Source organism: Pseudonaja textilis, chromosome 1 (assembly GCF_049901715.1).
Source record: "Pseudonaja textilis isolate UNSWEBS1 chromosome 1, rPseTex1.2, whole genome shotgun sequence".
NCBI classification, from domain to species: Eukaryota; Metazoa; Chordata; class Lepidosauria; order Squamata; family Elapidae; genus Pseudonaja; species Pseudonaja textilis.
In genome coordinates, this window is record NC_141990.1 from 279,680,863 (window position 1) to 279,706,890 (window position 26,028).

Here is a 26,028-nt window from a genome sequence, read left to right on the forward strand (position 1 = left end):
GCAGTGCGTTATTTGCAAAAAAAACAAACATCTAGTCTGAGTCTTAGGACTTACTAGCTTATTAGCCAAGTTGAACTACAATCTAAATTGTCAAGAGAAGTATTATTTTTCATATCTACCTGGCTGCATGAAATTGAAGAAAACAGCAAGGCTTTCCATTGTGTACTTCACAAATAAAGTGTTCTTAGTAGCATATTTGCAGATCCATTATAACAAGAAGTGATGAATATGATAGTGGAAGTAATAAAAGTCCATATTCCTTATAAGCAAGGAATTCTTAATTGACATGGTGCCACATGCAGGAAATCTAACAACTATAAAGTTCTGTAATCTATTGCTTTTGGTTAACTAATGAATTGCTTAATTAACAAATGCATGAAGATGCATATTTAACAAAAAAAAAACAATGGTAAACTAGAGAGTGTAGTTTAAAATCACTTTATGTCTACTGTAATTCAATTTGTGGACTTGGTTTAAGTATTGTTTTTAACCTTAACAAACTTTAACCTTAACAATCAGAAACTGGAGCCTGGCTATCTGAAAGTTCTTTTTTTTCTCTCATTACACCAGACAATTTTTTTTTTCAAAAGTTTTGTTCCTGAAAAACTTTTGGTGATTATGAGAGAACCCTTCACACTGAACACAAATATAATTTCAGAATGATTATATCACATAGAACTCTTAAAAACTATAATGTATTTAATCATACAATGTTTCCAACACGCTGCATGTGTTCAACAAGACTAACAGTGTTTTGCTGATTTTCGTTGGTACTGAATGTTCATTTTGCTGCAGTGCCCAATAACAGTCAGCTGGCACCAATAGATTCTAGTTCCCTTTTATCATTTTTCCATTTTGGCCATGTCCCAATGAAACATTTTGCCACATTCATCACTGATTTCACCTAGATCAGGGGTGTCAAAATGGCAGCCTGTGGGCCAGATGTGTCATGCATAGGCCATGCCCACCCCAGCTCTGCAAAGGCAAAAAACATCGCAATGCATCATGTGACATCAATGTGATACAGCGAGTTTAACACCTGTGGTACAGCGAGTTTGACACCTAGATTTTCAGGAAAGAAGTCCAAATGTGAATGCACAAAATGAATCTTCAGTGACATGTTGCACTTCATGATCTTGTATGCTGAAAGAAGATTACCAACCAACTGAATGTAGTCTGGTGCTCTGAAGTTCCCAAGAAAATTCTCAACAACATCTTCGAATGCTCTCCAGGTGTTGTTGTTTTTTTTTTTTCTGGCCACTGTAACGGATACTTGAACTGCTTCTCATTGATGACATATCCAGTCTGCAGACCAATAAATACCCTATTTTTAGTCTTGGCATCAGGTATTCTTGGAAACATCTGTCTTAAGTAATGAAACTATCACCTTCCTTGTTTCTTCTCTTTCACAAAATCTTTCATCAGTCTTGAGTTTTATGTGAAGCGAAGGCAAAAAAAATCTTGATTGGGTCAACAAGTGGTTGTTATGCCACATTTTACTCTTCTGGAACCAAATTCTTTCAGAATGGCAATTTCTCTTTAATGTAATGCAACTCTCTTAAAGAACTGTCTCATTTGCATACGTAACAACATCCAAGCTACATTCCAAGCAGCAGAGCCACTACTTTTGGATCTCCACAGATATTCCAGTTACTTGGGGGACTGGATATGCTTCAACAACGGTCCCATATTTTCATACATTTCTTTCAGGTGTGCAGCATAGCCAGTACATACTGAAGGGTGAATTTTCCAAAAACAGAAGATTTCTACAGAACAGTCCATGATAGATTAATTAATTTCATGATTAGCAGCCAAAAAGCTGTGACAGACCCAAAAGTATTCAGGAAGCAAAATCTTTGTTGTCCAGTGTTATGAGCCCGCTTAAACATTTATATATGCAAGAAATTCTAATTCTAATTCTTTGACGAGAAGGAACAACAGCCAGTTTGATGTAGTGATTAAAGCATGAGGCTATCTCCATCTTTGTTTTCTGAAGAGGTAAAAATATAGCATTTTCAACAGTTTTACAGATAGTTTCATTGTGTATTATTGATGTAATATGTAAATAATACCTATTATTTATCTCATTGTTTTTGTTATATTTTAATTGCATCATCAGTTTGTTTTTATATTTTTGCTATTGACTCTATAATGAAACAAAATGATAGAACATCGATTTAATATTTTTGAATATATTTCTTTAAAATACTGACATAGGAAGGAAGGAAGGAAGGAAGGAAGGAAGGAAGGAAGGAAGGAAGGAAGGAAGGAAAGAAAGGAAAGAAAGAAAGGAAAGAAAGAAAGAAAGAAAGAAAGAAAGAAAGAAAGAAAGAAAGAAAGAAAGAAAGAAAGAAAGAAAAAGAAATTCTCACAGACCAGGTACTGGTAAAGTCACCTATCCTTATGGAAGTCTATGCTTAATGTCAGCCTCAGATGGTAGTGCACAGAAGGTAATAATATGTACCAAAAAAGGAGCATCTTATATGGACTGCCCTTGAAAAAGGCCCAAAATTGCAAATGGTGCAAAATGTAATTGCCATGTCACTGAGTGATACAGGGATCATGTGATGTCTGCATTAAAAAAATCTGCTTTACTAACAGCTGCCTATTAAGGACTATTTAAGGTGCATCTTAACAAATGTCCACTACTATGTCTAAATGTTCCTTATCTCTGCGGCCACCTTTCAGTTAGTGACTTAAACCAGTGGGAAAAGTCCTTCTGAAGTTGCCCTCAACTGTCAGATACCCAACTATTGATTTGGCTCCCATTCTTCCATGTCTGGTTTTATTAAAGTTGGGTGTAATCATTTCCTTCTGTTTTATTCTGCATATTTTTTATTGTACTTAAGTCCACCTGTTGGAATAAAGAAAAACACAAGGTATAAATTCAGTAATAAATGAGGTGAATAAATAAAACTTTTCCTCTCTAAGTATGCTGACCTGGTGAACTGCTCCCAAGCTCTGTTTCAGAGTGAAATGCACCAAGGATATCTTTCTGTAACAAGAACATAAATTGAAATTTATACTGATAATGAACTTGGCATATGAATGCTGTATTTCCCATTATAAAACCTGGACCTATAAAAGCAGTAAAGCGTTGGTACACAGCCTGTCGACCTGCATATATCAACCCTGAAGATGTGGTAAATACCTCAGCACATCTGTTCAGAATACAAGGTGGATATTAGAGAGTTTTTGAGGAGAGAAACCTCATAGTGGTTAAGGATTTTCTTATACTAAAAATCATCCTTTGCAAATATGGAATGACTTGTTAGCTACATCATTCTACCCAAAGTGACATGAAGGGTTTTATTTGTTTGCTTTGGGGGGGGCGGCACAGTAAGAAGAGGGAGATAATCATATTTAAACAAGGTATGATATTTAAACAAGGTATCACATTCATTCCTCTTCTATCAGTCAAGCTATATCAAAGTTTGATTCAGACTGGGCATGGTGAAGGGCAGGGTAAGTGGATTCATGCTATTTAATATAACTGACAATATCGTAGAGTTAATTTTCTATTTCTGGTACTATATAAGATTTGTACCAATCATCTGCTTCTCAGACTCACTTATTTGCCTTATGAACTTTTATTATTTCTAGAGAGAAAAATAGTGTGTCTGCTGACCTCAAGTAGATGTGTGGCTGAAGACTCAATGCCATCCCAACCTCACTCTTGCTCCATCCATCATACTCTCTTTGAATGTCTATGGAGAGTCTCAATCATCCAAGTCATGGTTGTCCCAAAGCGCCTTTTCAAAAGCCAACTGGATTTACTTGGGAGTTTTTTTCTCTTTTTTCTTAAAAATGTTTTGCTTCTCATTCAAGAAGCCTCTGACTGAATGGTGGGGGGGGGGGGGGAGTGCAGTCCCAAGAAGATACACACTACACCCATTTGCACTCTGATTCAGGTGACCCTGAGGATACACACACACACACCCAGTAGCCTCAATCACTCTCTAATGTCCTAATGCCCGACCTTCAGAGTGCACTGACAGATCAGTGGTGGGTTTCAACAAATTTTACTACCGGTTCTGTGGGTGTGGCTTGGTGGGCATGGCAGGGAAGGATACTGTAAAATCTCCAGCCAGAGGTGGTATTTGCCAGTTCTCTGAACCACTCAAAATTTCCACTACTGGTTCTCCAGAACTAGTCAGAACCTGCTGAATACCACCTCTGGACCAGATGACTGCAAAGAATATAAATCCTTCTATTCCCCAATATCTAATCTGAACTGAAGAAGCTTTTTGGATGAAAGTGAAACATTTTCAAAGAAAAGAAAAGAAAAACCAAGAAAGTCCAGTTGCCTTTTGAAAAGATTCTTTGGGACCCTCTTTGAATCTTTCCTGAAGTTAGAAAAATGAGAAAAATCACAGAGAAAAATCAAGGTGGGAGACGGGAGGATGGTTCTAAAATTGAATTAACCCTTCCAAGATCAGAGTTACCTCTGATGCCTGAAAGAATGAAAATAATGAACTCTACAGTCTCTGAGATGCCAAATAAATGCTCAGAATGTTTCATCTATTACAGCATCACACCACAATCTTTGTGGTGTTATACAGTATGATGCTATTACAAATTTTTAAAAAAAATCTTCAAATTTCTTGCTACTGTTTAAAGATTGAATAAAATATGAAAAGATGACAACTCTGTCACATGAAACACTTGTATATATTCAGAGACACATACATAGGTCTATTTATATTGTAAGGGCAACTGAAAGATAGACATGTAGAGTTTTATGTAAAGAAAAGTTATGTGTATAAGAATTTGCTCCCACAGTTACTGTCTTTTTTCTTCATTCAGTGTCTGTGTGAACACGCCTAAAGTCCCCATCTCACCTCCCCCACACAGAAGAACATCAGGATCCTCTATGTATAATTTTTATTGTCACATATAGAGTGATAGTTGAGGGTAAGGAGCTGAAACAATATTTTATGAAAGTATCATGTTGAAGTTTCTGCAGGTTTCAAAATATTTAAATATGTAAATTTCAATGAAGAGATTTCATATATTTTTTGATAGCCTAATGATTTTAAGCATCTCATTTCTAGTCAAACACTGACAAAAGATGTGCAGATTGCAGTGTGAGATGGTTTCTATGGTTACCGTTGTTTCCTAGCAGTTTAGTGACATCTTTTGTGAACATTGGCTGCTTCACTTATTTGTCACTAATGTATGTGTAGAACTATAGTTAATAGCCTTGGGCGGACAATTTTTTTTTCCCCTCCAGAATGGCTGTATTGTTTTTTTAGCAGCATTTTTCAATAAGGTGACAATGAAGCAGAATACTAATGGTATGTATGGTATTTTAAGATGTCAACTTTTCAATAAAATGGTGATAAAAATTTTGCATTTCAGTTAATAGTTAAATATTCATGAATTTTCACAGCACGATCAAGCAGGCGAAAAATAAACTGTATAATGTGTAACACTAAACATCATAAATTCAAGCTCTTTACAGAAAATCTATTCACAACCGTTCAATAAAAAAACCTTTTTTGGGTTTAAACCAGCTTGTGATAAATTAAAGGTATATAAAGTCATTTTCAATCAGTCAGAAATAATTCAGCCCAGCATGTTTACAACTTAAAGAAAAATACACCTGGGAAATAAATGGTACTTTTTGTCATTATAATTTATAATGACCATTGGGAGAAGAATATAATATTTTGGCCTTTGTATCTGAAGGCATGCACAAATGTGTACACTTACAGATACAGGGACATACACCCACAAATAAGAAATATTTTTATTCAATCAACATACTGCTTTGGCAATCATTCTTAATATTTAGAAGTGACAGAATTAAACATTGGAAAGTACAGGAGCAATGTCAGAGCACATGATAGATCTGTATCAGCCGCTTCCAAATCTGATGTCCTTCATATGCATTGATTGGAAAATGATGGAATCTGTATTTCAACACATCAATGGTTGAGGGGGTCCTTGGTGCTCTCTGAGTTTGGTTGTTTTCTTGCAGACAGTTCATTACCCAAACAAGGTAATATCATCAGTGCATCATCTAGCACAGATGATGCTAACTAGTTTGGGTAATGAAATGTCTGCAAGAAAACAACCAACCTCAGAGAGCAACAAGGACCCTTCATTTCAATCCTGAGCTACAAATATTCTCCTTTATTGGTACGTCAGAGCTTGGAAAAAGATAGGCCAAACCACTGGTAGTGCAGTGCTTATACACTGCTTTGAAACTAGTACTCCACTGTGGGTTTAAATAAAGCAAGAGATTTCATATGATCAATATTCCATTTCTCCTTTACTTTTAGTATTTATTATTGATAACTACTTAAATCCTACCTTAAAGATAAACATTGTCCATAAGTGGCTTGCAAGTATATAAATCAGACAATCAGTACTATTTACAATGAAATGCAGAAGTGAATTTCCAAGATCCTTCCCATGGTTAGGAAGAGGAATGTCCAGCTCAGGAAAGTTCGATGGTATTTGTCACTTGCTTTTCTTCATCCTTCCCACAGGGGGAGAAAGGGAAAGAGAGGGAGAGCAATTTAAAATGCTTATAGAGTGAAGAGACTTCAGGTGAAACGTCTGCATTGTTCCTGGATGCAGATATTAAGAGACAAAGCAATCCTAACAATTTTTTTTAATTGTTTTTTTAAAAAATGTGAGAGAGGAGCTGCTAGATCTGTTTCCAAACCCTCTCAGAGATTTGCAGGATTGCAACCAAGCAAGTCTTAAAAGAAGTCAGCTGTTCTTCAAATGCTTTTGACAATCATCAATTGCAGGCAATGGCAATAAAATGTGAAGCAGTCATTCAAAATGTGTGGAGTATGCCCCTCCTTTGCAAAATGTACTGTTTCTCTTGCAACACAAGCACCTGCATTCCAACAGAATTATTGCTGTTTCTGAGCTGGAAGTTCCAGGAGCAAAAGCATAGTAAATTTGAAAGACACAAGGTTTGGAAGATATGAATTGCTGACAACCCTCCAAAAGTGTCTTCTGTACTTTAATTGTTAAGAGTCAAGATCATTACATTAACTCTGGATCAACTACTCCCATCATTGCTTGATCAATTACACCAGCAAAAATTTGGAACCACTTACATTATTTTTTAATTCTATAGGTGCCTATTTTAAAGCAATTGCCCTTATAATTTTTATAAGCTGCAACATCCTGTGTCAAGATAGCAACATTATCTTTCCTCTCACCAGTGAGCGAATAGTCTTCACTGGGACTCCCTATTCTGCGATGTAAAAGTCATATAAGGTGAGTAACTGACTGCTGGGAGAACCAAGATTGGGAGAAAATAGATTTTCTAAGTTCTTGCATCCTTTCTTTCCTCTCAGAGTGGGAAGATAGACCGAGAATATATGGAATATAAAATGAGAACACATATTTCACAGCAGAGGTGTCCAACTCAAAGTTCTGGCATCATGTGTGACCTCTACAAGTCATGGTAGGACCTCATTTGCCCCTTCAAAGTTGCTGCTGAGTTCTAATTTTTCATTTGGCAGAATGGAAAAATGATTAAATGCATGTTATGAATGTATAATTATTGTTAAAGTACAGTTACAAAATGTTAATTAACCATATTGATGGTGCAATTAAATTGACTTTTAATTTCTTTCTCATGACCACCTCTGGTTTTTGGAGTACACTCTTGACATGTCACTTATGGGCCCATGGTCTGAAGAAAATTCTTATATAATTCCTTTTTTTTAATGTTACACTCATAGTGGTCAAAGACTGTGCTTCAGCATGCAGTCTTTTATTGCCTAGTAAATTAACTGCACCCTCCCTAGTTTTCCATTTCTGAAATACCAAAGGAAGACACCATGGGGGTGTGGGGGCAATGAACCCTTGGACGTAGAAAGCCAGAAGAAATTATTTATGTGGGCTACTAGATCTCAAGATTTTTATAAAAAAAATACTTTATTTGCATATTAATTTATATATTAAATGGTCAATTAACTTGAGTATTTTGTAAAAAAACATCTGATATTTTATTCACTAGGCCTTAAAGATCTCGGGCTCTTTGAGTTTGATTATTTCTTGCTTTCAGCCATTTGCAATGCTCCTTTTTAAAAACAAATAACATTTCCTTTCTTTATATAATAACATAAACCCAATCTTGACCAACTAAAGATGGGTAGGAATCTCAAAGTACCAGGGGTAAGCATGGTTTTGGATAAATATAAAGCAAACAGAAACATAGGTCAATGTCATTTTTATCACAGATCCCTACAGCCCTATACAAAGGATCCAAATAAACTTTTTTTTTAAATCGCTCAGCCCTTTTTTTAGTTTTTTGTTTTTCTTCTTTTATAGAAGAACGCAAGAACTGGTCTCTATCATCCTCAATTATGAGGGAAAAGACTATTTGTCTTATATCACAGAAAGACATTCTAGATGAATGTTAAGAAAACATGCATTAAAGATAAGAGAAATTAGACAAAGAAACCAATTATTGGGGGGGCATAGAAAAAGGTTAATCATTTTTCAATTCAAGCAGGTGACTCTAGGTGACTATTGAAATTGAAAGGGACTCTTTGCATCAGAAATCGTTTATGGCCAGGAAACTAAAATAAAATGAAAATTAATATGACAAAATCACCAATGTCAGCAATCTCATCCCTGAGAGCTCATGAAACAGAGGCATTTGCACTGGAGATTTCATGATTTCATTATTTTATGTATTCCAAATATCTACAAAACATGGACTTTATCTGGAGGTACAAAATGTTAATAGCAGGTTCCCAGCTACTCAGCTGATTTAAACAGCAGGGAAAATGAATGGGCCTCTTCTGGAAGCCATGGTTTTCCTACTAGTGGTATGTATTATCCTATAATGTTTATATGAATGGAAAATGCAATGTTCATAAATGCCCGTAGAAATTCTCCACAGTCTTCTCTTTGAAGTCTCAATTTATTTCTAGCAGCTTTTATTAGTACTACATATTTTTAACAGTTAATGCCTGTTTTTTTAAAAAAAATATTCTTTCAAAAAAGCAGACATATTTCATAAATAATAACACACTTGCATTATCACCCTTTAAAGGATTTCAAAATATAAAACTAGCATACAGGGAACATGCTTAAATATGATCTGGAAAGAAATGGTTCAGTACAAATCATCATATATATCATCATCATCCAAACAGAATTGGAATTGATGTTTATAAATGTTATGGAATGCACTGCTGATTTACTCTTTTATCTATTTCATGGGCAAGCCAAACCTCATAATGCTATTCCATGAATGCATAACATAAGGATGGAGGGAATTCCAGGCCCACAAGCTGCAGGCCTTAACTGAATTAATAGCACTACTGCAGATCAGAAATTAAGGTTGTACAATCCAGCTGGCCCCAGGTTACATTGATGGAATCATAGAGTTGAAAGAAACCTCTGAGTTCTTCTGGTCCAACCTAATGCAGAATCCTAAAAAATACTTTAGGGCAAAACTATCTCCATTCTTTTAGGAGGTCTATAGTGAAGGACAGCAATCCTTCCATTTGTTTAAAATTAATCTACTTATTTCCTTTTTGGAAGATAGGGGTAATACCTGTTCTCCTCTTTATCTCAATAAGTTTTGCTGGTAACCTAGTATCTAGCCCTGGAGATAATTCCTTTTAAATTAGCCTCTCCTTGTCTATTCCGAGTTGCAATGCTTCCTACCATTAGTGGCCCAACACTAGTACTGTTTCACAAGTAATACTTAAAATACTATTGACATTCTTCTCTCTCACAGCTCCTATTCCTAATTAATTCCTTTTCCTTCACCATTGCCTTTTTGCTTTTCCTTCTGTTTCTAACTTACCTGAAAAGACTTTTGTTGTTGCTTGGGGCACTTCTCACAAGCCTTACCTTAGCTTTCTGACACAATTCCCCACAGTATTTGGTGACAGTCTTTTGTTCTTTATCCAAATAGGAAGAAATCAAATCAATCTTTATTATGGCCATAAACTAGAATAATGAGGGTGGAATACAGTCAAGTTAAAAAGTACCTGTTTGCCACAGAGCCTGACTTGTTTGTCTCTAGGAAGCCACAAGATGAGAATAAAGGCATATCCCAAAGGTGCTTTTTCAAAAGGCAATTGGACTGTTTTTCCTTGAAGACATTTTGCTTCTTATCCAAAAAGCTTCTTCATTTCTGACTGAATGGTGGAAGATGGAAGGATTTATATTCCTTGCAATCATCTGGTCATTAGCATTCTCCTTGAGAACTCTTGAGGCTACTTGAAGGTTTATCTGTTCCCTCAGTGTCATCTGACTAGTGCAAAAGGGCATGAAACCTCCTTGGAACTGCTGAAAGGACTGTATTGTAAACAGGAGATATGTTTGTTGTATCCCTTCCCCATTGTTGAGAAAGAAGTTAATGTAGATGGCCAGTTGCCTTTTGAAAAAGCACTTTTGGGACAACCATGACCTGGATGACTGAGAATCTCCACTGACAATAAAGGCAAATATTGCAAGCAGTATTAGTGCTTCCCGCTGTGAAACATTTGGATGATTTCTTCCTTGTTTCCCACACTTATTACCTCTCCAGTTCTGGGAAATCCCATTCCCTTGTCTACTTCAGCTCAAACTCTTAAATGAAAGTCTTACAGCTTAGTTTAACTAGAGAAACTTTCCCCAACCACATGCCCTCCAATCATATTGGATCAATTTCCATGATCTCTCAATTGCTATACAATAGGCTTTACACACCATGTAGTTTGATTGGTTTTGGGAGAATAAGTTGTAGGTACCCAGTAGGTTATTCATTAAACTAAATAATAAACCATTAAATAAAAAACAAACTTAATAAACTTTAAGTTATTCAGTACAATTGTTAAGCAAACCTCAGCTTACTCTGATGTTTCGTGGGTTCACACATCACGTTTGATTAACCCCAATTTATTGAGCTCATTCTAATTAGCTGGCTTCGCACAACATATTCAGTCAGAAATTTACAAGTCACAATTGTTTGAATTACACACCACACAAGCCATCTCTATGTTGTTCTTACAATACATGGCTATAAAGTGTTTGCCCAGAGGGTAACGTAAGAATAGAGCTGATAGGAGTAATTTACATAGCAGTGAAAGGGGAGGGAGCATTCCCCTTCCTAGCTAAAATTTTTCTTTGCTTAGCACTACATTTAAAGGAATATTCACAATTTAGAGAGAGGGGAGTAATTATTATTTCCAGAACTAGGAGATAAGTAGTGGTTTATCCTTGGGAGGAAAAACTTGCAAAGCAGCCAGCATTTTGAAATAAAAAATATAAGAATAATTTAACATAATGGAAGCAAAAGATCAGTATGCTTCTTTATCATCACAAATTTCTCTCTTGCTCCACCCCTCTCAGATGAGATAGGGTTTTTTTCTTTCTTTCTTTTTTTCCTCCCTTTAATGCTATGTTACAGAAGATGGCATCCCAGTTTGAGCTGCAAGTTGTTAAATACATTTGATTTGCCAAAACACAAGAGAGCTAATTAACTTGTGCTGAAGAAGCATAATTTATTATAACAAATTAAGGACATTTTTTTTTAAAAAAAAATTGTTCTTCCACAGTGAATTTCAATGATCACTCATTCAAAATGAGGAGGTACAACATTCCTTGTGTTTTTAGTACCATATTAGCAATCTAAACTGTAAATATAGCAGTATGGTGAGAGCAACCCACACAGAAAAGGCATATTTATATAGCAGGATTTTTTTTCCCTCAAACAATTCCCTTTGTATTGCTTCTTTAAAAAGGGTGGGAGGGGTGTCCAGCTCAGTTACTAATTTATCTTATATGATTTGTCTTCCTTATTATTATACCGCATCAATAATGTTTAAGCTATAATATTTTAAAATGGTTACAAAATGAGGATTAATAAAAGAAACAAGTTTTAAAATATTATGCACATCTTTAAAAGGCCTTAATTGATCAAACACAAAAATAGCTTTTAAAAGATGAGTAGTTCTCTACTTCCTTGTCCAGATATAAATATTAGGATACTTTCCCCCTTCTATGTAGGTGTTCAAAGCTCATTTACTGTCAGGAATGAAAAGCTCACATAAAAGTAGAGAGGAGTATTGGTAAAGTCCAAATAAAATGGATTTGATCTCCTAGAATTCCCTAATCAATTTGGCCAATGACGATGTTTCTGCAGTATCTGTAACATACCAAATTGGGGACATCAAGCTATGATTCTTCCCTTACTTTGTTTTTCCCTTTCAGATATCCTACCTCCATTTTCTTCTAGAGAAAATTCAAGTTTGCCACAGAAATACAGATTCCTGCAGAGAAAAATACAGCTAGGGGAGTTAGAGGATGAGAGATTTTGCCTTAATTAAACCTAGCTGAATATATACACAGATGCTTCTTGTTCTGAATGACCATTACCATGGGTTGGGATTCTGCCAATTTCTCTGCATGGCCCACAATAACATTGTCCAAATGTTTCTCCTTCTAAATTGTTATTAGAATGCACCAAAATAGTCATTCAAAATGCAGGGGAATGTGAATCCATTCATATGCGTGCATGCTATTGCTTTTCTGAAATATGCAGGACAGGAACAGTTTGATTCCAATGAATTTATATTGCCATCTGATCATGCAATTCAAATATGCTGAGCTCTAAGGCCACCATGAAGAAAATATACTATCTATAATATTAAAAAAAAATCTTGATTTATCTCACAAGGTTGTTGAAAGGATTAACATTATCTTTTTAGGAAAAATATCAATTTCTTGCCAGATCCAAGGATACTAAGAATAAGTAGTGTTAAAATATAATAAGCAGAAATATAATCCTACAAACACACTAAAACATGAACCCACAAAACTCTGTAAATTAACAAATCTAAATTTCCAAGTTGTATGTGCAGACATGCACATACTCCCTCCCAGAAAAAAAAAATGCTGTCTTTAAATGCAGTCTTTAAAATTTATGTCAATGACAATTATCCTTCATTTAGCATAATCTACTAGTATTCAAAAATGTTCTAATAGGCAATTGATGCAAAACATTTTGATATTTTTATCAAAAATATCTTATATTTTTATATTTTGTTTTCTATGGTTTTCATATAGGACTTCAAAGCCATATAACTTTTGTATTAAACAGAGGGGAATCTGGTTTATTTTGGTTGCTTTGATTTGTTTTGGCATGCAGAATATCTCTTCCAGTTATTGATAATTTTATTAATCACATTTTATTTTAATTTCTGCCACATACTTCATCACTATTTTACAGTTACAGAGTAATGTACAAAATAAGTGAATGAGACTTCATTTATGTAATTTGCTCAAATTTCCATTGATTGGTGCCTATAAAAGCTACTAAACAAATAAGCCTGTATAACATTGTTTATTATAATATACAATATTATAATATATTCAGAATAAATTTTATTTCCAATTGTGCTTCTTTGCTTGTTTGAACCTTGTTGCAGAACTCTTTTTAGGTAGTTTATTATAATGGAAGGATGATTGTACCAGAATTATATAGAATAATTTTCAGATGCAATATAAATCTATAAACAGTACATTTTCATTATGAAGGATGATATCTTGATCACATGGCATCAAATGATAATCTTTCCTAACCCACAAATATTCATATAGCTGTCTGGGACAAGCAATATATAGAGTCCAAGCTATATACCCTTGAAATGCTTGGTGATTGTATATTCTCTACACATCAGTCTGAATGCTCGGGATCTATTAAAAAAAACCCTACAGAATCTCCAAATGTGATGCAAACCAACCACCATGATCAAGTGCCCATCTTCTGGTTTTTAAAACATATTAAATCAGGGTGAATAGCCTTATAGGACAAGTGGCATTTTCCAGGGGTTAATATCAGAAAAATGACAATTTACCAACAATTTCTAATATGTGATTAAATAAGACGAAGATGCTCAAGGGGTGCAAATAGGAAACAGGTTGCCCCAAAGCCTTAGTCAACTGTTAACCATATACATGTGAGGCTTACTTGATGATCCTTATCTACATTGGAGGTTTTTGATATCAGGAGTTGATCAAACCTTGGCAATTTTTGTTCTTCGAATTCTGTTTTTGGTCAATGACTTTTGTCTTTAGAACTAATAGCAACAATGGTGGGCCAGGTGTAGAAATCCTGACCAATAATGCCTTGTATTTTTCAATAGGTCAAACCATGCACTGGTAAAGATGTCCCAGTAGGAAACACATCTGAGAGTGGGAATAATGAAATGGCTTTTATTTCTAGGGACCATTGCCTGTAATGGGTAGTTCCCAGCACTGAGATGTACAATAGTAAACCTCAACATTGCCGTTTCTTTTCTACAAATGTTGAGTGATTCCAAAGTGTGTTGATCTACTGTTTGGAGTAATTAATGCACGCTAACAAGGCAAAGTGGTTATGCTCTCCTGGCATATTCATCGAAAATCAATGGCAACAGCTTCCCTGACAACATTTCTCATCTAGAGTATGAGAAGGCAAAGGGTGATAAAGAAGTCTCCCAATTAAAAAGGTAACAAAAGGAAGAACAATTTTCCTTTCAGTTACTGACTGTGCTGCAGCTGCATTTCAGGTATCATGAGTGAGAGTTGTAATTTAGTGACAAGGTGTTTTCTTTCCAATCATAGGAAAAAGAAAACAAAGTTGATTAAAGAGATATAAGAATGAAATAAATGATAACAGGGTTTAAAAAAGAGTGGGTCATTTGCTAATGATTTTTAAAATTGTGTCATAAACTATCTGAATATAAATTTTTGGTTGCTTTATCCATTAGAAGCTCTTTCTTTTAGATTAGTTGCAAAGGTCTTACTTTGGTGGAGAGTGTAGTATACAATATTAAAATAGTTGATTTTTTGTACTATTCTATTCCTACCAATCTATTTAACATATTGACACCTACAGGTGGTCCTTAAATATATCTGATTAGTCTACACATCTTCTCAGATGACATAAAACTAAATTACTAAAACTAAAGATAGCCTGTTGGCATTCTCAAAGATGAAAGGGATAGTATTATGCTCTGTGTAATCATTTATCATGACATAATAACCCCTTAATTTCTAGAGCACCAAAGGGGCAACATGTTCAAAGGGATTGGAGCTAAATAAGAACAGAAAGGAGAATTCTGAACATCCAGGAGATTACTGGTTAATTTTGACCTCAAACACATGCTGAGTGTTTTCTGACCTTTGTAATCTTTTTCTACTGGTGATAAGAAACTTATATATTATATTTTTGACATGGAAATGCTTAACACAGTTATGGGAATATGTATGCAAGCAAGTATATTTCACTGTGACACCATTGAACAGATTATCCTAGACATATAATCAGGGGTGGGATTCTACAGGTTCGCACCTATTCGCTAGAACCGGTTGTTAACATTCTAAGCAGTTCAGAGAACCGGTTGTTAGAAGAAATTATTGGCCTAATCCTGTAAGGACGGCAGGAAGGAAACATTCTGGTGTTGCTTACAGAAACTGCCTCTCCGTTAACCCTTATTACATTCTTAACAGGACTAGACTTCCTGTCTCAGGAACTTCTCTGGAGTTTTTTTCCCCTCCTTTGCTGGTACTTTGCTTGTGTGGAGTGACCATTCAAAGTTACAATGACACTGCAAAAAGCGACTTATGACTGTTTTTCACACTTACGACTGTTGCAGCATCCCCAGAGTCATGAAAGGCTAGACGAGGAGATGCGTGCCTTGATGTGAATGAAGTTGAGTTGATCACACCTAGCCAGTCACATGACCACCAAGTTATGCCCATCAACTAAGCCACACCCACAAAACCGGTTGTTAAAAAATTTGAATCCCACCCCTGCATATAATCCATTTAGCTCAGTAATAATATATGGGAGATGATTAGGCCTCATTCTAGAAGGTATCTGGGATTCTGAAATGGGAGGCAGCGAGGGAAGGACTTTGACATATGAGAAGAGAAAGTGAACGAGAAAAGTACTTAGGGAAAGAAAGGTCTCAATACTCAGCAAAGTAAGAGAAGGAATAGAAAAGCGAGATTATTAGTGCAATTGATTTTCTAAATTATCTCAACAAAGTTATCTCAACCTAGATCTTGAAAATAGATTCTATTTATTATGTCAACCTATAATGAAACTAAATCTTGGTGTTATGGTTAATTAAAACATTCAATGAAAAATGGATGTTTTGCAGAAATGTTTTATAAGGATGTATATATTTTATTATTTTTATTATTTATGATGGACATTTATGTTTAATTGCAAACCAGATTACTCTTTATTTTCTTCACACTTTGAATGTACAAAAATTATTTTGCATGGCAGCCCTCAAGACTAATGAATTGGTAGCTTTATTATTCATGATAATTTAATTTGAGACTCCTAGTAGTCAATTCCTCCGTAATACAGAATTATCTATTTCCTCATTAGATGTCGTGCCTGAACCATAGAATTCCATCTGCATCATTAGCAATAGTTCCTTCCATAGAACTTTCTCTGGAAGTCCCCACCCATCAGAACATATTCCACATCCCATTTCTTTAGCTGGAGCCTGGAGGTCATGTTCCAGTAATAGAGAAGGAACTATGCCTTATCAACTAAGCACCACAGCAGATTTAGAGCAAAAACTTACCCCTTCTAAGCTACTTTCACCCCCAACTCTGGGAAAATTAATCAGTTTCAAAGTTCATTATCAGCTCAACTCAGAGGGGGGATTTGGAAAAGCTCATATGTCCACGTTACCTGTAGAAATAAGGAAAAATGTCAGTAGCTGGAATTTAAATATTGACTGGAATTTAGAATTTTAGCCTCAGGCTATTAAGTAACTCCCACCCACATCTGCAGTTTCTAGATTTATCCGAAAACTACTTTTCCATGGAAAAAAGCCCCTGGTTCACCCATGAAGCTGAATCCTTGGTTTCTTTAATTGTGACTGGTTGGATTAATTACAATTTGCTGGATTCAAACATATAAAACTATATACAATGATTAACAAACCATAGCTTACTTCATAAAGCATGCAAGATAGTCAAACTAATCCTATTTGGATTTAGCAGAACCCAAAGGGACTAGCATTTTGCAGTCTTCATCCTAACACTAAATAAAAAACTTTATGCAAGTTCAAGACACACGGTCATCTACCCTGCAGTCAATTTGTCTTTACACACATCCAAATGCAATACACGTGCAAATATTCCATTTGAAACTAGTACTGTAGATTTGATCCTTAAAGGATAGCAGAATCAGATAAAAGTACCCATAGAAAATTTTACTGTTCCAAATTTAATCCCAGATCAGTTTTTCCTTGATGCAGCATTAAGAATCCATAGGGCAGGAGTGGAGATTAGAAAGGATAGACAGAGTTGTTGAACTGAGTTCTCTTTCTGTCCATTTTTTCAGTCCTGACAGCCTTTCTAGTAATAATATTTCTTCTTCGTCATCATGAAATGTGTCAGTTCTAGGGCAGATTAGATTTTACAACCTTGTCCATGAGCTAGAATGAGCTGGAGGGAGGAAGTGCTATATGCACTGCCTTCCTCTGGATTCAGATTTTAACCACATGATCTTCCTAGTATTTTATTTCTTACATATACTGTTTCCTATTGCATTACAACAGCTGGTCAATTTCTACTGAGTTGGAAGCAGCAACTTAGTATTCCGACTTGCCAGCTGATTGCAGAAAGCCATCTGGTGATATGGTAGCATCTCTGAAAGGGCTGAAGAGAGTGTTGAGATAGGGTGAAAGGTAGAACAGTGAATGGTTGACTTCCTAGACGCTTCCTGGTCTCATTCACAATCTTATGTTCTCATATTTTCAATTTCAGATTGGTGCCACCAAAGAGATTTGCTTAAGGGCATAATTTTGACCTCTGTTTTGGGGGGAGGGATCGGGGTATTTCTGAGTAGTTAAACATGGAAAAGTAAAGATGAAAAGACATCTGTTCCTATTCCCACTCTTACATTTGCCAAGAATATATTGGGGTGCTGGAAGGTTATATATTTACCCAATCCTGAACTGAACTGAGTCATCTAAATTCATTGCTTATTAGTACTTTTTATTTAATTAACTATACTTTGAGAAGTCCTTGGTGCTCTCTGACCCTTGATTGTTTTCTTGCAGACATTTCATTACTGCAAGACTAAGCAATATAATCAGTACTAAGTACCAAACTAAGCAATATCGTCAATACTAAGTAACTTCATCAGTGCCTGGTCGGTCCATTACCTATTTTGGGTAATGAAACATCTACAAGAAACAATCAAGCTCAGAAAACACCAAAGACCCTCATTTCTTCCCTGAATTACAAATATCCTCCTTTCTTGGTAACTATACCTTAAACCTTAATCTCCCTTTTTATGACCCTGTAATCATTTAATATTAGCCTATATCTCTTTAAAAATACATGAGAAAATTATATGCTGGGAAACTGGTTTTTTTTTTAAAAAAAAAATCTAAACTATCCAAGGAGGAGTAATGGGCATTGTTAGCTCTTTCATCACCTGGCATTTATTTTACATTATCATTTCACCCTTTTAAACATTATCTTAATAAGAGATTGAGTTTCATTATTAATATGCTTATTTGCCCTTTTGGGGGAAAAAGAAAGACTGTAAAGATTGCTTGTTTATTGCTGAAATATATCTTCTGATTGCTCCCCTTATTTTTTTAAATCAACCTTTTGTATAGAAAATTATTAAACCAAAGATAAGGTTCTCTTTTACAGTGTATTATACTTTAATAACACAAAATGTAGATTTTCAATTCCTTATGGTAAGAAACTGTTCAGTCAGCAACTGTTCAGTCAGTAAGAAACTGTTCAGTCAGATTCTTCAGCCAAGAGAGATAAAAGACCTTCAAGCCAAAATTATTTTGTGCTCCCTCTCATTCACTCACACATAGTTATCATAGATACATATTTCAATATTATCTGCTCTAAATTCTTACCTCCTACAATGATGCCTTATTTTTGATGCTCCATTTTTTATTTATACATTCATCAGTCCCAGACATGATAGTCAAAATCAAAGTGTCTAGTAGACACCATTTTGAATAATCTAGCCATAGTTTTCTTTACATGGCTAACTTTTCAAATATGAAGGCTTAGGGCAAAATAAATATGCATTCAAAAAGTCTATACCTCAGATTTTATGCCTTACTCTGGCATTATTCAGAGTAATGATCTACTGAGATCCAGTTGGGTATAGCAATTGAGGCAGCAAGCTAGAAACCAGGAGTTATAGGGAACTGTAATCCCACCTTGAGCATAAAACTATCTAGGTGACCTTGGGTTAGTTATTTTTTTCTTGGCCCAAGGAAGGAGGCAATAGTAAACCACTTCTTTTTTTGCCAAGAAAATTGCAGGAATTTGTCCAGGAAATCTCCAAGAATCAGACATGATTGAATGGAAGAAAAAAGTATACTATTAAAAGATCATTAATATTACTATGTAATGGTATTTTACTGATAAAGGTTAAAACCCTTTTACAAACTTGACTCCTAATGACTTTATGGCAATACCACAAACAATCATTTTGTTTCTGCCTTTTTCCAGATTGACTTATCTCCAATGTAACCTAGATTCTCAATTACAGCAGCAAGGAATAAACCACGGGAAGACCTGAAGGGCCATATTTGGGAATATATCATCCTGGAGAAGGTATATTTATGTAGTTGCTAAAAACCAATACTGAGTTCATGGCACATAATAAATCAATGTTTCTACCCCACCAGCAAGACCAGACCAGGAATTGCCACATAAGGAAGCTAAAACTAATTTTACTGAAATGGGTAATAAAAGCATAATCTTGCAAATTTGATTTTATTGTACTCTCCCTCCTTCTTATAGGCCTATCTGAATCACTTCCAGATGTTATCCGGACATTCTGGACTTTAAAATTTAAACTTTTGTCAACTTGGCAATAAAGTTTGCATATCTCCATCAAGGTCATCTTCCTAACTTACACAAACAAGAGTTCTGTTACAATGCCAGAAATGCTGGTGGCATTTCCTGGTTGTTTCTCATCAAACCACTGACTACAGCAAAACTTAATAGTCTGGTGATATTTTCAGCTGGTATCATCTAGAAATCCATTCCCCTATCCTTGCAAAGAGAAATCCGCAATGGGTTTCTATTAAAATGTTCTTAATATTTTTATATAGCTCTGCTACATCAAAAATCTTGTTTCATGGCTCCATGAAGTGTAATAGTTTAAATAAATATGAAACTATGGGCATATTTCAATAAATATGGACTGTTACAGATAATCTCTTTCAATACTTCTGAATAGACAGAAGGCAATATACTAATTAATTGCATTAGTGCACCTACTGAAATGTATGCCTAAATAGAAGTTTCAAAGGGGTCTGAAAGAAAGTGAGATCAAGTATTTCCAAAAGTTCAAGTCCTAGAAAAGATCACCTCTTATCCTACCTTTAGTAGGCAGCATTAAGGAGCTTAGTGGTATTATGACAGATTAGTCTCTCTAATCTAAAAGATATTCAGAAAGATCCTGAAAATCCTGAAGTTAGCAGTACACTGAATGTTTGCATACAAGCACAATCATTTCAAATAAAGGATAATATTTATAACAGATTTTGAAGCATATTGTCTATGGTTAATGTTATTCTATGACCCTGCTGATTTGGACATATTATTTTTGTTTAAATACCATAACTTTTCATATAGGCATCTTGCACTAGCACATATGTTAGAATTCACTTGTTGCCTCTAATGTATATGCAGAATGTCTGTTCTGTAGCAAGTCTGTGTTTGTCTGCAAATGTGTACATTTGCATCTAATGTACAAGTTATAATCTAGATACCCTTAGTTCATTCACATGTACTGCAATGGACATATGTTCAGTACAGAGAACTTGGGCATCCAATATCCATTAACCCATTGAATGGTATTTCTGTACCCGATAAATCATGAGACAATGTGTTATCATTCTTACATTTCTGCTAGAATATTAATTTGTTATGCTACCAAATAAAAATAGACTAGGGATGTCTTACATGCAAAAGAAAATATCAACTATGGCAATATACAAGAGTTGGACACAATAAATGGATAATATTATTATCACATAAAAATATGCCATCAACAAATACTGAAATACCCTCACCTGAGGGTTGGGCAAGAAGCAATGGGTAGAAACTAATCAAGGAGAGAAGCAACTTAGAACTAAGGAGAAATTTCCTGACAGTTAGAACAATTAATCAATGGAACAATTTGCCTCCAGAAGTTGTAAATGCTCCAACACTGGAAGTTTTAAAAAAGAAATTGGATAACCTATTTGTCTGAAGTGGTGTAGGGTTTCCTGCCTAAGCAGGGAGTTGGACTAGAAGACTAGATCCAAGGTCCCTTCTAACTCTGTTATTCTACTCTACTCTAAACAATAGCTTAAATATCAGCAGTAATTATCCATAGTAAACTCAAATTAGTAAATGAAATGCTACCAAAATCCTCATCAAGACTACCATCAGTCAGCAAAGGCCCTGCAGAACAATTCTATCTTTGCTGTTTTTGAATGACTAGTACTCTTGTGGATTATCAATACAACGGAAAGCTATTCCATAAAATGCCATTTTAGATAATCCTCAATTTACAACTAGTCACTTAGCAGCCATTTGAAGTTAAGATGCCCTCCCCAAAGTACTTACAATCAGGTTTTGCCAGCTGTCTCTCCTCCATGGTCACATAACTGCATTTCAGGCACTCAACTGATCCACACGTATGGCTATTTGCAATGTCTCGTGTTCATGTGTCAGTAATTTATGTTTTTGCTGAAAATTGGAATTTACTGCTGGTTTTAGGCAAAAATGCCCCATAGCAAATAATGACCTTGTTTAACAGCTGCAGTGTTTGTTTAATAACCTCCACATTCACTTTGACACTGCTACATTCTCTTAACAACTGCAGCAAAAAGGTCATAAAAATAGCTCCAGTCACATGATGTCCTGCTTTACAATGATAGCAATTTCTGTAGAAATTCTATTAGCAAGTAACATAATCTTTGGGGCAAAATTCATAAAAGTATTTTTCCATCTACTCTAAATCAAACATTATGTACAGTATGCCCCAAACCAATGGCAGGCTTCACAAGATAATAAAGCTAGTGATTTGAGATAAGGGGTCTATCTTTCCAAAAGGGCCCAAAAATCTTCTTAAGTGCTAAAAGAACTACATCAGAGAAGTCTCCATTTGAACAACACTTCTTTTGTACATTTAGAAGTTCATTTTGAACTTCATGTTCAAGAACAGATGCTGAAGCCAATGCATGCTTCAAAACTGGAAGTTATTTGTAATGCATGAGAATGTAAGTGCAGCATTTCTTTAAAACAGCCAAGTCTTTTTTCAGGTTTCCATGACATGGCTGTTTTAAAAAGTATTGTGCTTGCACTTCCATGTATTTCAAACAGTCTCTCCAAAGCATTTGGAAAGCATGTAAAGGTCTATTGTAGAAACTTTGAAATTGAAATATATTGAAATACCAACCTTTTCCCTGTTGCTAGCTAGTTATGCTATTACAGCAACCAATGAACTTACAAAATGTTGTGGAGGGTACATTTCTCTTTGCGTTCCATCTTTGCATTCCATTTCCTCAATAATCTCTCAATAATTTGGAACAAATCATTGATGTACATAGGGAACTGAAAAGACAATCAGTTTCACTACTAGGTAAAAAGAAGAGCCACTTCTTTCACCCAGTGATGGCCAACTTCTATTGGCCAAGAGCCATTCTATACGTATGTAAATATTATATCATAAAAGTTGAAAGAACATAGTCTCTTTGGGAGGGGTTGGGAGAGGAGAGGAATTTAAGAGCAAAATAGGAATGTTTATGCAAATTGTAATTGTAACTTAATCACCACCTCTAAACTTCCAGAAATTCAAGACAAGGGTATCATTCTGGGAGCTCAGAGAGTCTCAAAGTAGATGTTGGTAGGGCCCATGCATCCCCAAATTGAACTTTTCTTGACACTATTTCAGCAGATAAAGAGTTGCTGTTTAGTAGTTGGTACGCCCTGGGATCTTTATATTTTAATTAATACTTTGTAGATTATATGCCAAGAAAATATTATACATCAATACATAAGCAAATCTTGTGGCTTTGGCCTACACTCATTATGCTTTGTAATTTGCATAAACTTTCCTAATATATCCAAACTGTCCAGATATATGCTAGAACTAGAAATTTTCCACATTAAGTGAGAAGACAAGCACCATCATATTCTATCCCCAAAGTTATTCTTCAACCATCCGAACCAGACAGCAATTATATCTATATCCCCATAATAATCAAGTCTTAATGGATGGGACCCAATTACCAAAGGATAAAAGCTGAGGTTTCCTGGAACAGGGCCCATAATTTTTTCAGTGTGTTGCAACCTACTGCAGTATTGTTGAAAGCCAAAGTGCAAACCCTAATAGATGCAGCCTCACTCTCTTCACTGAGAATCAATGTAATGTAGTAGTTAAGGTTTCAAGACTTCACTCAGTTATGAAGCTTACTACTTGACATTCAAACAGTCTCGTGTCACCCAACTCACCGCACGAAGTTGCTGTTGCAGGGATAAAAAGAAGAGACCTTCCACCATGCCCCCTTGAGCTTTGGAGAAAAGGCAGGCTATGAGCACCTTGATCAATTAATAAATAAACAAACCTACCCGTGCATATTTGGAATTGAAGGAAAGCGTAGCAGGGTTTGAAATAAAATATATCAACCTCGATTTGCTTCAGTGATGCTTCAGGGAGGGCAGCTTAACTTAAACAAGTTGTTCCCTTACGTTGCAAGCTTTTAACACAGCAAACATCTCAAGCTGAATGGCACCTGGAGGTCAATAGGCTGTCTGAACAGCACAGATGTGCTTGCTTTGACCCTCCCTAATGTGAGGGAGGTCCAATGCATTATGCACCAGCTGGAGGTTTTGCAGCCTTCTGATAGGCCTTCAGAAGATTACAATTCTCCAGCCTCCAGGCTGCCTATATCTCTATAGGCTGACTGTTTCCTCCAGCAGAGCTTGAATTTTTTTCTGCTGCAGAAAGAGTTAAAAAAAAATCCCCTTGGAAAAGCTAATTATTGCATGCAGATACTTCTTTGTGCGATCAAGGAGGGGACAATTTAATAGGCTCTGTAATACAACCAAGAACAAAATTGCTTTAAAGGAAGTCTCTTGTTGAGTGACAACTCTGTTGCCTGAGCCAATTAGGTCCCAATAAAGAGTGTTGAATTGGCTCCTGCTTTCTCATTAATTATGTTCTGTCACAGACATGGGGCTTGATTTAGCAATTTTGTATTACATTAAGATACTGAAAGGCATGGAACAAATGGCTCACTCTGATAATAGGCATTCTATACACGGTGTGACATTTACTATCCAGCTGTCCATAAGGCAGCCTAGCACTTCAGTTCAGGGGTTTATTTGTCATTGCTTCAAAGGGACACTCAGCTTTTCACAAAAAAGAAACAGAGAGGCTAATAGATAGGACAAAATGTACTGCTGATATGCTTTATTAGAGATAGGATACTAGGGTTTTGCTAACAAGCTCATCCGTTGGGACTAAGCCGAGTTTGCTGTCAATCATCCTCCACACAAAAGCACACTAGTTAACAAGGAGAAATGAATTACAGACGCTTATTCCTGCCTGTGGGATCACAAATACACCAATCTGTGAAAGAGGCACAAACTCGGGAGACAAGCTACATATTTGTCAATAACCTCCTAGAAAGAACCCTAGTAATTCTTTGAAGACCTTTGATTTGGTTTCCCTCTAAAATACAAGGATAGGAAATGTTTTAGTTACCATGACATTTTTCTCTTTGTTATTCGTGCAAATTTTCATCACATTAAAAACAGAACCAAGGAGGTCTGCAAATGTTGTAGTAGGTATACAAACTACTTTTTATTCCAACCCACAGGAGGCGGCTGTTGTTGAAATATTCATTAAAAGAGACAGAAAAATTAAATCTCTAAACTTTAGGTTCAAAGCAACACTTGTCAATATGTGGAACATAAGCCTTATATTTTATATGGCAATTAAAGTATCCGGTTGTTTTTTTCCTATTTCAGTGGTGTTTGCAAAAGGATGTAATGTTCTCTTCATTTCCTGAACTAACATTACAGGTGTGGACTAGATAAATGCATTACAGCGTTTTTGTATTTGCTTGATAAATAGATTTTGATATAAATGTTAAAGAGTGAATGCAGCTGATTACAAGGAGACATAATAAATAACTTGAATAATTAGGAGTGTGAAATTAGGAAACTTCTTTCTCCTGGATTTGGGTAGAAAGGGAAAGAGATAAATTATAAACATCAACTTTACAATTTGCACACCTTTGAGTAAATCAGTGCAGAAGGCATTCAAAACAAGAACATTCTTAAGTGACCAACTATAAAGGTAATAATGACCTGAAACAACTGGAATAAAATTTTTGTCAAAACTGAACATAAAAGTAACTTGTCATATAAAATTGAATCTTGGATTCAGTGATCAAGAGATAATGTTAATATTTGTATTGTTTCAATAATGAATCCAGGATTTAAGAAGTGAAAACTTGAAGAAATTGAATGAAGAAATGGGGTTCCTGCTAGAGTTCAGGGTCACCCACTGCGTTATCTGATACTCGGCAGAAAACTATGAGGCAGATTGTGTAAAATCCAAATTTAATTTCCCAAATATCCGGGAATAGTACTATTTTCACTTGCCAAGTTTTTTTTTTTTACAGGGATTTTTAGAAAACTCTAAAAGCCCAGAAAATGAATATACTGTTTCTTCTGTGGTCTTCTATCATTTATTTTGTCCTCTTTTGTTCTCTAAATTCTCCCTATTTGATTTAGGACCAAAATCATTAAAAAAAAATCTGGCATTATCAGAGATGTCCCCATGGAATCAGTCTGCAATTAAATCTTCACAGCATGCCTACAACCTCTACAGGCAATGGGAATGCTTAGAGCAATATATTTTTGAGGTATCAAACCCGTCTCCATATTGACCACCATTATGGCTTCCAAATTTGGCTTGGTTGATTGAAAACTGCTACAATGGTAATCCTCTAGGATGGCATAATGCTCTTGATTTGATTA

The 26,028-nt window shown here is 35.4% G+C and overlaps 1 long non-coding RNA gene across 3 annotated transcripts; it reads right to left on the minus strand.

The window, feature by feature from the left end:
• Positions 1-422: 422 nt before the first annotated feature.
• On the minus strand, positions 423-23,710 carry LOC148128232 (uncharacterized). Of its 3 annotated transcripts, XR_015741527.1 has the most exons (6): positions 23,608-23,710; positions 16,569-16,678; positions 6,319-6,487; positions 2,941-2,995; positions 2,752-2,854; positions 423-1,990 (listed from the first exon to the last, which is right to left on the minus strand). It is a non-coding gene; the product is annotated as an uncharacterized LOC148128232 (long non-coding RNA). The 3 variants fall into 3 exon arrangements; XR_015741525.1 differs by lacking the exon at positions 423-1,990 and having other exon boundaries at positions 2,219-2,854; XR_015741526.1 differs by lacking the exons at positions 423-1,990; positions 23,608-23,710 and adding an exon at positions 23,491-23,543 and having other exon boundaries at positions 2,219-2,854.
• Between the last annotated feature and the right edge of the window lie 2,318 nt (positions 23,711-26,028).